The sequence below is a fragment of the Brienomyrus brachyistius genome, chromosome 21 (assembly GCF_023856365.1).
Source record: "Brienomyrus brachyistius isolate T26 chromosome 21, BBRACH_0.4, whole genome shotgun sequence".
Classification (NCBI taxonomy): Eukaryota; Metazoa; Chordata; class Actinopteri; order Osteoglossiformes; family Mormyridae; genus Brienomyrus; species Brienomyrus brachyistius.
The window spans coordinates 10937663-10950664 of NC_064553.1; the positions used below are offsets into that span (position 1 = coordinate 10937663).

The window sequence follows — 13002 nt, forward strand, 5'->3', positions numbered from 1 at the left end:
CCAGGAAAAGCAAGGAATAAAACTGGAATGACAAACGTTTTGGGACTTAGCAGGAAATTCAGGCTTGATATTATTTTATCTGTATGCACTTCCTGTGATATTTCCAGAGCATATGTTCTTTGTAAAATGTTGCAACCAGTTTTTCCAGCTATCCATCCATCCATCCATCCATCCATTATACTGTGTTTAAGCTGTGTTCTCTTTTCCTTTTTATTTGTGATTTCAATAAAAGCTTATGTTGCTCTTGTTGATAAATGTGTAGTTAAACTTGACATTTAATAAGCAGTCACAGAAACCTTCGGAGTTATTTGTCCTAGATTACCATGTGGGGTACCTCAAGGTCCAGTTCCGGGTCCTACTCCGCCGTATTAACAGATTAAAACATTGGAAAAAGAGGAATTATAGGCTCCGGACCCCCCGCGACCCAATAGGATAAGCAGTTTGGAAAATGGATGGATGGATGGATGAAAAAGAGGAATTACAAGTTGCCTTTTAAAATGATATTTAGGTTTACACATTGTGTGCTGGTTTGACTTTAACAACTTGGCATTGTAGAATTTTACTAATCGCACCCAACCCTGAACTGATGTCTAAAAACGGGTGGTGATTGATATATGTGCGTTATGCTCAGCACAGAAAAGGTTATTTCTGAGGATGGAATCACTGACCCTGGCTTGCAGTCATTGCTGAACTCCAAACACATTTAACCAATGAGGAGCTCAGCATGCCTAATTTCAGGGGCTCTGATAAAGTCAGTTTGGCTGGGCCAGTCATAAAGGGGTTAAGGCAGAAGAGCTCAAACAAAGGAAATGGGGCTATCAGGTCTCAGGAACAACACAGGGTGTTATAGAAGACCCAGGGGAGAGGTAGCGTGCGACACCCACGGCAAAAAAAGCTCTACCACTGGGAATATATTTTACAGGAATGCCCATTAATTTTCCCTGCAAAAAAAAAAATCCAGCCTCGAAGCAGCGATGACTCATTTTACACGGTTTGATTTATCAGAAATCAAACCCAGAGCCACTGGATGAGGAAGGAAAAGTTACATCCGCCTTATGGGAAGTATTAAATTAGCGGCCTGACAGGTTGGAGACAGCGAGAGGTACACGGGGCATCCCGGTGTATCTCACGGCCCGAAAATGTGTCAGTTGCCAGGGGGATTGGCAAACAATGCAAGGTGGGGGGTTCAAGGCTTGGGTTACCGGGTGGGGTCTGGCCGTGCACCTCAAGTGGCAGCGCTGTGAGAACTTAAATCATGGGCGGGGGTTGGGGGGGGTGGAGGATCGGTAACAGCCACGCCACCAACACCCCCCCCCCCCCCCCCGCAAGCCCCAGACACCCCACATCCATGGCGCCCTGCTGTCGAATTGGAACCCCACCCCAGAGTAAGATCCCTACTGACCAGCCGCCTTCACACAACCAACGCCCCCCCCCCACCCCAACCCCCATGGCCAACACAGGTGTCTGAGTTTGGGTCCTATTACCATTAGACCTGCCCTTTCCTCATCACAGGTGGAGTAGTAGAAATTTGCCTAACCTACAACAGTTTAAGTGGTTGTCTAAAGTCATGTTTATTCATGCAGTTGATAAGGTTTTCTGTAATATTTTCAAATTTCTATTGATCTCTGCTTGAAGGTGTTATATTATTTTAATCTCCAACAAAAGGAACATGCATGCTTTATTTGCCATTTGCACAAGTGCAGGTACATTGGAATGCTTCTCTTTGCTGACCTTGTGTTGTTCTCCATAGCTTGGGGGTCACAGTGCAGGGTCAGCTAACACACAGCGCCCCTGCAGCTGGGGTTTAAGGGCATTGCTCAAGGGCCCACAGACATGTGACCGTTCTGCTGAGACTGGGGCTTGAACCAGCGACCTTCTGATCACACTCACTGCCTCATTTTTCTAATTGATTAGTGCTGAGTTCTTTAAACTGTGGTGAAATCATAATACTAGAAAACGTTTTTGGATGTTAAAAAAAAAACTGTTAAATTACATTTTTCCTGGTAGCTGTCCTTAATCGTTAACTTGTTTCAAACTTCTGACATGTCGACTCTGCCAGGCATCTGAACTCGAAGGAACAAGCCGTCTGCGTGACAGGAGTGCAGACGTGTTCAGAATTGCGAGAAAGCAGCAGCGCTGTTACAGGATGACAGTGAGGCAGCAAACGTGATTTTGGCAGCTTCTTAAATGCCACACCAATCCTCACCAGAGGGCCGTCTTGTATTTAATCAGTCATGGAGCCAAGATCAGTAGAGCGTTCTGATGAGATTTAAATGTCATTGCTTTTGGCACAGTGTGATCTTAAGTATGTACGATGTACTAATAGATACATTGATATATATATATATATATATGTGGCAGTTGAATTCGGACTTGCAGCATATGTTCCTTTAAGGGCCAGCATGGCTGGCTCAGCGGTTTAGGCTGTTGCTTGATCCCATTGTGGGTTTGAATCCCACCTCTGCTTGCTGCATGGAGTTTGCATGTTCTCCGTGTGTTGTGTGGCTTTTCTCCAGATGCTCAGTTTTCTTCCAAAGACATGCAATGAGGCTAACTGACACCTCGGAGGTGAACATGTACGATTGTGTATGTGCTGTGTGATGGATTCACATCAAAAGACCTGACCAGCATTAGTGGCCGGAAGGTGGATGATTCATCTAAAACCGGTGGGCTTCATACCTCAAGTATCCCACCGAATTATTTCCTTTCACATCTGATCCCTATGATGTTTTTTAGACCTCCCCAAAACTAACGGACACTTCAGATGATGAAATTCACTGGCGTTTGTTGAATGATTACAAATGGAGATTGAGCCTTCAAAAACGCCTCAGCTGATCTTTCTCCTGGAGTTAAGACAATGGCAGTGGAAATCTGAAGATCCGCACTGCTGACATCCCATCAAACGCAGTGAAGGGAAGTGCTCATGTTTGTCCCAAGTCGACACTTGCCATTTTAATTTGATGAGTGTGATGTTTCATTTCATTACCAGCGCTGGCCTATGTTCTTTGAAGCTTTGGACCAGTACCAAGTGATATGGTAACAGGCTGCCAAAGGATTATGGGTACAAATGGACTTGGTCATCTGGCAAACAAGCACCCACTAATTTGTGAATGTAGCATAATGGTGAACAAACTGGGTCTATTTACCATAAAGCAACCAGACTTGGACTGAAAAGGTCAGATATAGACCAGAGAAATAAACTGTTTATATATATATATATATCCATCCATCCATCCATTTTCCAAACCGCTTATCCTATTGGGTCGCGGGGGGTCCGGAGCCTATCCCGGAAGCAATGGGCACGAGGCAGGGAACAACCCAGGATGGGGGGCCAGCCTATCGCAGGGCACACTCACACACCATTCACTCACACATGCGCACCTATGGGCAATTTAGCAACTCCAATTAGCCTCAGCATGTTTTTGGACCGTGGGGGGAAACCGGAGTACCCGGAGGAAACCCCACGACGACATGGGGAGAACATGCAAACTCCGCACACATGTGACCCAGGCGGAGACTCGAACCCGGGTCCCAGAGGTGCGAGGCAACAGTGCTAACCACTGCACCACCATGCCGCCCCTATATATATACATATATACATACATACATACATACATATATATATATATATACATATACATATACATACACATACACACACACACACACACACACACATATACACACAACTCTGGAAAAAATCAAGAGTCCACTCCATTAAAAAAAAAAAATCTACATCTAAATCTACATTAAATCCTGGTCTAATTCTGATTCTGCTGGCAAAAGGTTATGCTGAGCAGCAGGTTGTTTCCAGACTGAAAGTTTCTAAGATCGCAGTGCAGAATAATAAGGTCAAACAGGAGACACTGGCAATGACCAAAATCCAGCCAGGTAGAGGACAGAAGCAACATTCTAATGCCAGAGATGACCATCAAGTTATCCAGCAGTATCTCATAAATCGGTGGATGACCTCAAGTGACCTTCAAAAAGAATGGAAAATGTTAAGTGGTGTGAAGTTCACTGCTAGGACAGTTCATAACAGGCCCCTAGAAGGAGGACTGAAGACCCATAAAAAAAGGAAGAAGTCCTTCCTTGACGAGAAACAGAGAAGAACCAGGCTGCAGTTTGCAAAAAAAAATTATATTTTACACAGATGTGTGTGTCTGTGTGTATGTGTGTGTGTATAATTGACGCACCATGCGCAGTGTTTAAGCTTTTTCCTGACAAGTACATTCAGAAATTATGTTATACCTTTTAAAGACTAAAGTTAAAGTAACTTGAGTTGTCAGTGAGTCTGTTTTCCTTGAGCTATGTACAAAAGTAGGTGGTTTTTGTATAAAGATAATGGCAAAGCAGCTTAGTGTTTTCAAAGCAAGGTTCAGTTACCCTGAATTAAGGTTAAGTATCCTTATAAGCTGATTATATTTTGGAATTATTCTGTGGGATGTTGTTTTAGTATATAGTCATGTTAGTCTATGTTCATATCCGAAACCTTTATGTAATCATTTTTTTTGGTTGTTCAAATGAATAAAAAATGGTGTCCCTCAGTGTCAATCAGCATTTTGTTTGTAAACCATCAAATCTGGAACAGGCAAATACTCTTGGCTATTGTGTGTGTTAGTTTCGTTTGATAATATCGCACATATCTTTATACACAAAAACCATGCAAGTGAATGAAGATACAAATGAATAAAAGGGCTGTTTATCTCACGAGGTGAAAACAAGATATGGCTGGAAGGATGACTGGAAGAGCCAAAATGCGGTTTAGAAACGTTAGCAAAAACGCAGAGTTGCAGCTTCCTGAAAGCGGTTTAACGCAGTGACCGTGCTCTATCCTTCTTGGGCCATTTGATCAACATAACCCTGACAAGATAATAAGTACATATTAATTAGCACATAGCCCAAAAAAATTGAGAAGGCCGTTGATGTCAAATGCAGAAACCAATTTTCACTGTGAGCAACACCTTGCTTTTCTGTGCATTTGTATCTGCCTGTAATATTCATTCCTGCTGTATGGGAATAAATATTCCTCTGGGAACAATAATTTTTTCCATCCATCCATCCATCCATCCATCTATCCATCTATCCATCCATCCTTCCATCCATCCATCATCCGTCTATCTATCTATCTATCTATCTATCTATCTATCTATCTATCTATCTATCTATCTATCTATCTATCATCTGTGATGAAAGCTATAGCAATGTGCAATGCTTTTCATCTTCGGCGTTAGTTTAAGACTATTAACACTAAAATGGATCCATTCTTGGGGCTAGCTGCTCCTATGAATCATCTAACTCCTATAGTTCAGAAAGGCCTACCGTGGTTGGGGGGGGTGGGGTGGGGGGGGAAGTTCGCAGTGATCCATGGCTCATCACTTTTTCACCGGATTCCCACGTGGTCACTGTGTTTTCTTAGTAGCCCTTAGTTTATTGATGTTCATTCTTCGCACTGTACACTGTGAGTTAAGTATGTTTAGTATGTTGGATGGAGTTTATATCAGCCCCCCAGCCCCATCCCCCCCAGTTCTCCCCTGAGCTGGACTCCAGTGCTCAGCACATAATTTGCTCAGGCCACAGTGGGCCCACGGTGGTGTCCAGATCGATTAGGGAAGTGTTTCAAGCAGCAAGCAGAGCAGAGAGAGGTATTGTGGGTAATTAGAGATTCATTACAATCCCGTCGCTTGTATCGCGACTCTGGGTCGACCGCGGGTCAGCGCACACGACGGCCCCGGGGGGGGCGGGGCCAGTGAGCGGGCGCCAGTGGAGTGGAGCAGCCAGGCCGAGTGGAGCGTGCTGACGTGTGGTGCCAGGCAGTCAGACCGTGGGGGGGCTTAGTGGCACTCAGGGCCCACGTCACATTCCACACCTCATTGGTCACTGACCCACTTTCTATACTTCCTTGTTCCCACCCCCTCCTGCCCCCGGTTACAAAGGGAAGCATACATGTGGTGATGTGTCCATGTGTTCGCAACATTCACTTTCATTTTCCGACATCTGGATGCAGCTCTGGTCACCCGCGGCTTGATTTGTCTGAAAGTATGCATTCTTTAAACCCCATAAGTTTGTGATGTCACAAAGCCTTAGATTCCTGCTACTTTTTAAAAAAAAAAAAAACCCAGAAATTTCTTGTTTTTCATAGACTGTACAGATGACAGCTAATGTGCAATGGAATTATGGCAGCGTTATTGTGTTATAAGCTCTAGACTACAATATCAATATTTTAAAAGCAATTTCCATGAATGAATGGCCAAATGAGTTGATAGCTGTCATTTGATCAATCTGTTGAACCATGAGGGTGAAACCAGAGACTGAGATCTCTATTGTACCGGAGTAATTAGGCTGTCCAGTCACTAATTACCTGTGAGTATTACAAGGGTGATTGATTGTCATTTATGCATTTTAATACGGAGAATTGATATTTTTGGCAGGGACTGCCTCCTGGATATAGCAACACAATTGCTGGGATGTATTTTCCCCAGGTATGTGATTTACTGACATCCCGCTACAGCTGTGTTCTCTTGCTTTCTGTATATCTCATTTGCCACAGACTGTCACTGAAATCCTCCATCTTGTTTCATATCATTGATGAGAATCTAGCGATAACATGGCAACAGATTGGCTTAATCAGTTTATGAGTGTAAAATTTTTTTTAATTAAATTTCTTTACCTTTACTGGGTGATTTAGCGTACGTTAGAGTTTGCGTCAATAATTCAGCAGGTTTTAAATTGTGACCGAAGTGATTAACCCATTGCTGACTGGAGGGTTAAATTTGTCTGGGCTGAAGTAGGCCATTTAGCGCGAGAAGAGAGGGTCGATGGTCAGGATCCTGGAGTTTGCTGCCAAATTAGCTTTAACTGCCCATGAACTTGCTGGAAACAAGGTGTGTCGCTTACGGGTCTGTCCCCAGCATCCCTGCCGGCTAGCCAGCTCGGCGCTCGCTAATGGAAATGCGATACCCCTGAAGCCATTTGTTATGTCAACAGCAGAGTACCGTCAGATTTGAATGGGATCCACCACCCCCCCCCCCCCCCCCATCCCCCGGTGAATGATTTCAGCAGTGTGTAAAAATCGGGGCGATAATAGGAGAACAATCTTTACAAGTTGAGATAAGGTAAACCCTCAAGTCTTGCCAAAACCAAACATTCTTAGTACAGGCCCACGCCATTCCATCCTCGGAGAAACATCATATGCAGGTGGATATTGAGCTGTCATTTTTGTTTTGGTAGCTAGCTATACCCTTAACCGTATTAATTCCAGGTCATTATCACAAAGTCAAAACAGGTCAATATGTTTGTCATGCGAGCTATGAACACCCTTCATGGGACATGACATGTTCTGAAGTGTTTGGGATGACATTGTGACTGTGTCGAAACGTTTCGTAAAGCGTAACAAGAAAATCAGGTAAGAGTGCTTGTCTGTGGCATTCATTTCTGAAGTCTGTGTGGAGATTGGGGTATGTGTTCTAAAATGGCTGTATGAGACAGGGGAACGGTGGGATATTTACCCCCCCCCCCCCCCCTCAATATTTAATTCGGCCTAATGTGTGCAAAAAATAGATCTTTGCATTTTAAATATTAAGTTGTGTTCCCCAATTTCAAACTCTTACCCTTGTGTCTAAAGTCCTTGAAGGACGTCCAAAGTAAGCACAAAATCCTTTGTGATATTTAGTAATCTGTACAGTTTATTTTTGTGAAGCATCCACAGGCTTTGGTGTGAAACGTGTAATAAAATATGTGTATATCCACAGACTGTATATCAACAAACAGCGGGTCAGCTGGAGTTCAAAAGGAGCCGAGGAGAAACAAGCAGGTTTCCTCTCGCTTTATCGGGTCCCCAGCTGCGTTTGACGGAGCGGTTCGCCAAGTTGCCGGATTAAGTTACATTTTTTTGCAGGGCAGGTATACACCATGAGCTCATTTAGAACATCCGAGAGGCACAGAAACAGGCTGCTGGTAAAAGCCTGCCACACAGCCATTTCAGAAAGGTGTGGTAGAAACCGAGATGTTGCTGAGCGAATACCAAGCTGCTGAATCCCTTTTTGTGACTTTAAACACATTATTATACCTGGTCTCCGCATAGCGCTTGATGCCAGCAAAATGCACCTTCAACGTAGACTTAGGACTAGTTTGTGGAAAGTATATTATCAGTATTTTTCTGATAAACTTAATAGGTGATACTTGTAGTTTGTTTTAGAGCACGGGTCTCCAACTCCGGTCCTGGAGAGCTACTATCCAGTAGGTTTTCTGTCCCCCTTGGCTTCTGATGAGCCACACCTGTTCCTGGTATTTACCTGAGAGCAGGTGTGGCTCATCTGAGGGCAGGTAGGATAGCAAACCTACTGGACGGTAGCTCTCCAGGACCGGAGTTGGAGACCCCGGTTTTAGAGAGAACCAGGAACAGGATCCTTAATCAGAAAGAACATGAGAGTCTGGATCGGGAAGTTTATGAGAAATCCCACACGCCGAGTACCTGTCTATGCCTTCAACACACATGTACCTGGACACACACAGACAGAAACACACACCGTGCCGTTCGCTCACCCGCGGTGATGTCACAGTGGTGGAAATCCACCTCGTTCCCTTTAACGAGGAGTGACAGCCGTATGGCAGGAAGACCTCACCAATCTGTCCACTGGGCGCTGCCCTATCTGTAACTGGACACTGTTACCGACTTAGAGCGAGCAGCCTAAATTCCCCCCCCCCCCCCCAGACTGAGATGGACTCCTCCCACCTTCTGCTTGGACAGACTTTTTCCCAGAGATGCATTCATTCATGTGAAATACTTGAAGGGTGTAATGACACCCGAGCTATTAATTAATTGCATTGTAATTGCAGAATTAAGTTTAGGAACGTTGGTAATGATGTGTGGAATTACATGATTGGGGAAAAGACATGGCACACATATTCTTCCGACAAATAGCGGAACTCCCAGCGTAATCTCTGGCATAATTTTCCCTGCTTCTTTAGCGTCTTTCTCTCCCTTGGTAATCTTGTGAATTCCCTGTCATGCCCATCACTCACTCCAGACCCTCAGTTCCCTCGGCCCGGGACAGAGACAAATCCGCCTTATTTTAGAGTCCGCCACTTTAATTAACTTTCGGGAAGATAATGGGGCTCCGGTGGAAAGTTGGGAAAAGTTCTGATGCCGAGCAGTGAGCTCCCAATTTATCTCTGTCAGATTCTACAGTTCTGGGTAGGAACGTGAAATCGGAATTGTTTATTGTCGCTGTAATATTCCGGAACAGACGCTAAGAATCTCCACAGAGGCTTGACATACTGCTGCTCTGGAAAATTAGTTTTTTTTTTTTTGCTTATAGGGAGACACAAGATTCTTTGATAAGCAGATATGTGACAGGAAATGCAACGAAAGTGCTTGAAGGGCATTGAGGATGGGGCAATTTGGCAAAAAAGTGACAATATCTTTCAGTTGAAAAGCTTTCAAATTGGCCTGAGCTGTACTAACTTTTCTCTTTGTAGTTTGGGACTCAGGATTGAGCTGTGCTGCTGACAAAGGTGAAATAGATGGGAATGTAATTATTGGTACACAGATCATCCTGGAAGTTGCTGGCGCATAGGTGATTTTTGCATGCATATACACTTCAATTATATATAAAATAATCGCAAAATGAAGACTCCTTTTCTTGGGGTTTTCTGTATTTCTGGAAGGTAATTTATATGATGAAATTAGTTTTCATTCATCTCTCCTTTTTTTTGTCGCTGCAACATTCACGGGTTTTGCAGATAATGCCTGTTGAACCCTTTCCAAACAGCACTGCGGAAATTCAAACACGCGAGGACGCGTAAATGTATTCCTCGCGTGTGCTGTCGGGCGGGGGGGGTATTTAAATATTCACAAGCATAAAAAAGCACATGTTGGCTTATTTGCAGTCCACTTCCACTTCTGATCCTCGTTGTCTTCGATTTTTTTTATACCCGCAGGGAGAGGAGACTTACCTAAGATGGTCGGGCCTTTCCGATGCTGCACGTACCCTTCATGCTTGCCTCTGGCAAACTTTATCTTGGCAAAATTTTATCACTGACAGTTTAGGTGAGAGTAGGCTGTGAAGGGTTAAACACCACGGTTCTGATAGGTACTGCTGTTTCTCATGCAGTTCTGTTTACCTGGGAGTAAGGGGGGGGGGAGATGGGGGTGGAGGGGGGGAGGCGGCCTGTCTGTCTGTTTCCCAGGTGCATTCGCCTCAACACTCACAAATGGCCAGTTGTTTCCCCAAGTACAGTCTGACCCCCCCGCTCCCACCCCCAGTAAGCAGTGTCGGCATGGTGACGAGCCTCCCCACGTCACCCTACTGCTTACATAGTTGGGGTTAGACTGGGGGTGGGGGGGGGCTGTGTGAGGTTTGGGGGTGTTTTTTTTTCTTTACTTGTCCCTGGCGATCTGGAGCTGGTTTTCCTGAACGATAAACCAATTGACCCGTGAGACGGTCTGTGATGTCATGCGCGGCTCACCTGGACAATCCGGGTCGATATAGTATGACCCATATGGCCGGAACTCGTGTTCTGCTTAAGCGGCGAAACAAAGCTGTTTGGCCCTTTCACCCCCGTGGAGAAGGAGTGAGATTATCTGGCTGGTGGGTGGGTGGTGTGTGTGTTTGGGGGGGTGGGGGGAGAAAGTTAATCAGGGTCGCACCCAAACGCGCAGATCGCATTTATTTACCGTTTACACCTGCGCATGGCGGACTATTCAGTCGCGTGAGGGTTGCGTTTCCAGCGTGGGGGTTGGGTGGTGGGGGGCGGCGGGGGGGGGGGGGGGTCCAGGCCCTGTGCGGAAAATGAGCCGAGTGTTGACAGCTAAATGCACTAATTCTCCCCTGGAAGCAGCCTTTGTGCTTACAGGCACTCTCGGTCAGACTGGAGCAGGCCAGGCTATGCTGGACCTGGGGTGGCAGCTGGAAGACGGGGAGCGGGGGGGCAGGTAGCCATGTCCCACCGGAATCCGAGCTGTGAGGTAATTACAGTGACGGGACATTGATGACCCCAGACGGCATCACCTCACGCTAACGTTTACATTACTCATGGTTACTTAGCTGGTGCTTTTATCTGATGCAACCTTAACCTCTATCTGCCCCCCCCCACCCCCCGGGTATACCCCCCACCCCCCCCCCCCCCACTGGTAACAGTAGGATATTTTACCAAAGTGGTTTAGGTTAAGCACCATGCTCACTGGTACTGAGACTCCGTGGGATGCGAACCTGCAACATTCCGGTCAGAAAGGTTAATGAAGTGACTGCTTCTTATTTGCTGGAGCTATGGGTGGCAAATAAATTTGCAAATATGAAGCACTTCCTGTGCGATACAAAGCAATTGGGACGCCATGGATTTCAGATTTATCTTTATTTGGTTTGGGTGCATGTACTCTGCATTTGGCAAAATATGTTTTAATTCTGTTCGCTGTCCAAATGCTGATTCAATAAAGAGTTTCGGTGAGTCATGAGCCTATCATAGGCGAGGTAGGGACAAGCTGGGGACACCATGGAAGGGATGCCAGTCTGTAGCAGGACACACACATCACGTTTAATCATTTTTAGGCCTTATGACAACCGGTGCTGTTGGAGCACAGGGCTGTCCCAGGACATGGAGGCAGTTTGTTAGTTTATTTAAAAGCAGGTTTGCGGCTTAATGTCGTTTTTTTAAAAGTCACTTCCTCAGAAGTAAAAGGCATGCAGTGGTCACGTGGCAGCCTGCTGCTCGGGGAGCTGGGGCAGGAAGAAACACAGCTGATGTTTGGTTTTGCCTCAGTGCTCCTGAGTATTATCATTCATAATGACTGCTGATTTCTTACCCCTCCCTGACTGATTCCAACATCTTTTAGACACTTACCTTCAGGTCTTATATCTGTAACTCCGTGTCAAGAGACTGTACAAACTGCCTGATAATGATCTCTGCAGTGCAGAGCTGCTCAAAAGAGCTGCTCGAAATTCAGAACCTGATCTTAAGAGAATCCTATCAATCCTAAGCTTGTATCACCAGGGGGCAGTACCACCGCATAGCCTTGTACTATAAGAACAGCGCAGAGCTAAATAGCTGATTTTTATGGGTTTTTTTAGTAATCCATGTAAAAATAATCCTAATATCCTAATTATCCCTATTATCCTATAAAGACATGCTATTTCCTTGGGTGCCACTGATGAAATAGGGCGATCGACTTTACATTGACAAAGTTTTAATTTACACTTAAAAGTAAACCAATTATAATTATTTGTGATGTTGCTTTCTGGTTATTTTACTCCATAATTCTCATGAAGAAAAGAATAAGCAGGGGATACATTTAACACAAAAGCAAAATATGTACAACATATTCATTTAAAAATGAAGGAATTCGGTTGTGTTTCATTGTATAATACTTACAGAACATCATTGTTAATAGTCTGTAATGTATACTTAATTTTATTGGAATAACTGACTTTAAACGTCACTTTTCAGAACGTAATGCTAGTATTGTCTCATAAAAGTTATTATTATTGTTATTATTATTATTCCTGAAAATAAATGCGTCCGGCTTGTTACTTCATGGCATTTTTGTAATGAAAATGTGAAGTTTATTGTGCCTCTCAGTGAAGTTTACTAAAAATGGCAATATTCATTAAGTAATTAGAACGGCCATCTATTTTTAAGCAGTTAGTGCACAGCTAGGAACCGCTGAAGAGAGTGTAACGACTCGTGTTCCACCTATCAGGCGATGCGCATCAAAGCAAAATTGAAAACTTTGCTGGAAACTTTGCTTCAATTCAGCAGAAGAGCCCTGCGGTGTTTGGATCTCCGTCCATCTCCTTCTCCTCCCTCTTCTTCCTCCTTCTTTCTTGCCTGACACCTTCTGCGGTGACATCACTCTAGTCACAGATGTTTTCTCTGTGCGAAGAGAGGGGGACATAACAAAGCAGTAAACCAGGCCAGCTTGTGGTCAGGCTATTACCCACAAGGCGCGGAAAGGGCCGGATAGTTCCCACTAGGCTCTGGTTGGCCTGGAAACGCCAACTTATT

General features: G+C 44.7%; 1 long non-coding RNA gene across 1 annotated transcript in view; it reads right to left on the reverse strand.

Moving 5' to 3' along the window:
* LOC125716759 (uncharacterized) overlaps positions 1-8643 on the reverse strand; it is a 28332-nt gene extending 19689 nt beyond the window's left edge. Inside the window, exon 1 of the long non-coding RNA XR_007384398.1 lies at positions 8545-8643. This is a non-coding gene — a long non-coding RNA (uncharacterized LOC125716759). The remainder of the gene's footprint in view (positions 1-8544) is intronic.
* Positions 8644-13002: the final 4359 nt, after the last annotated feature.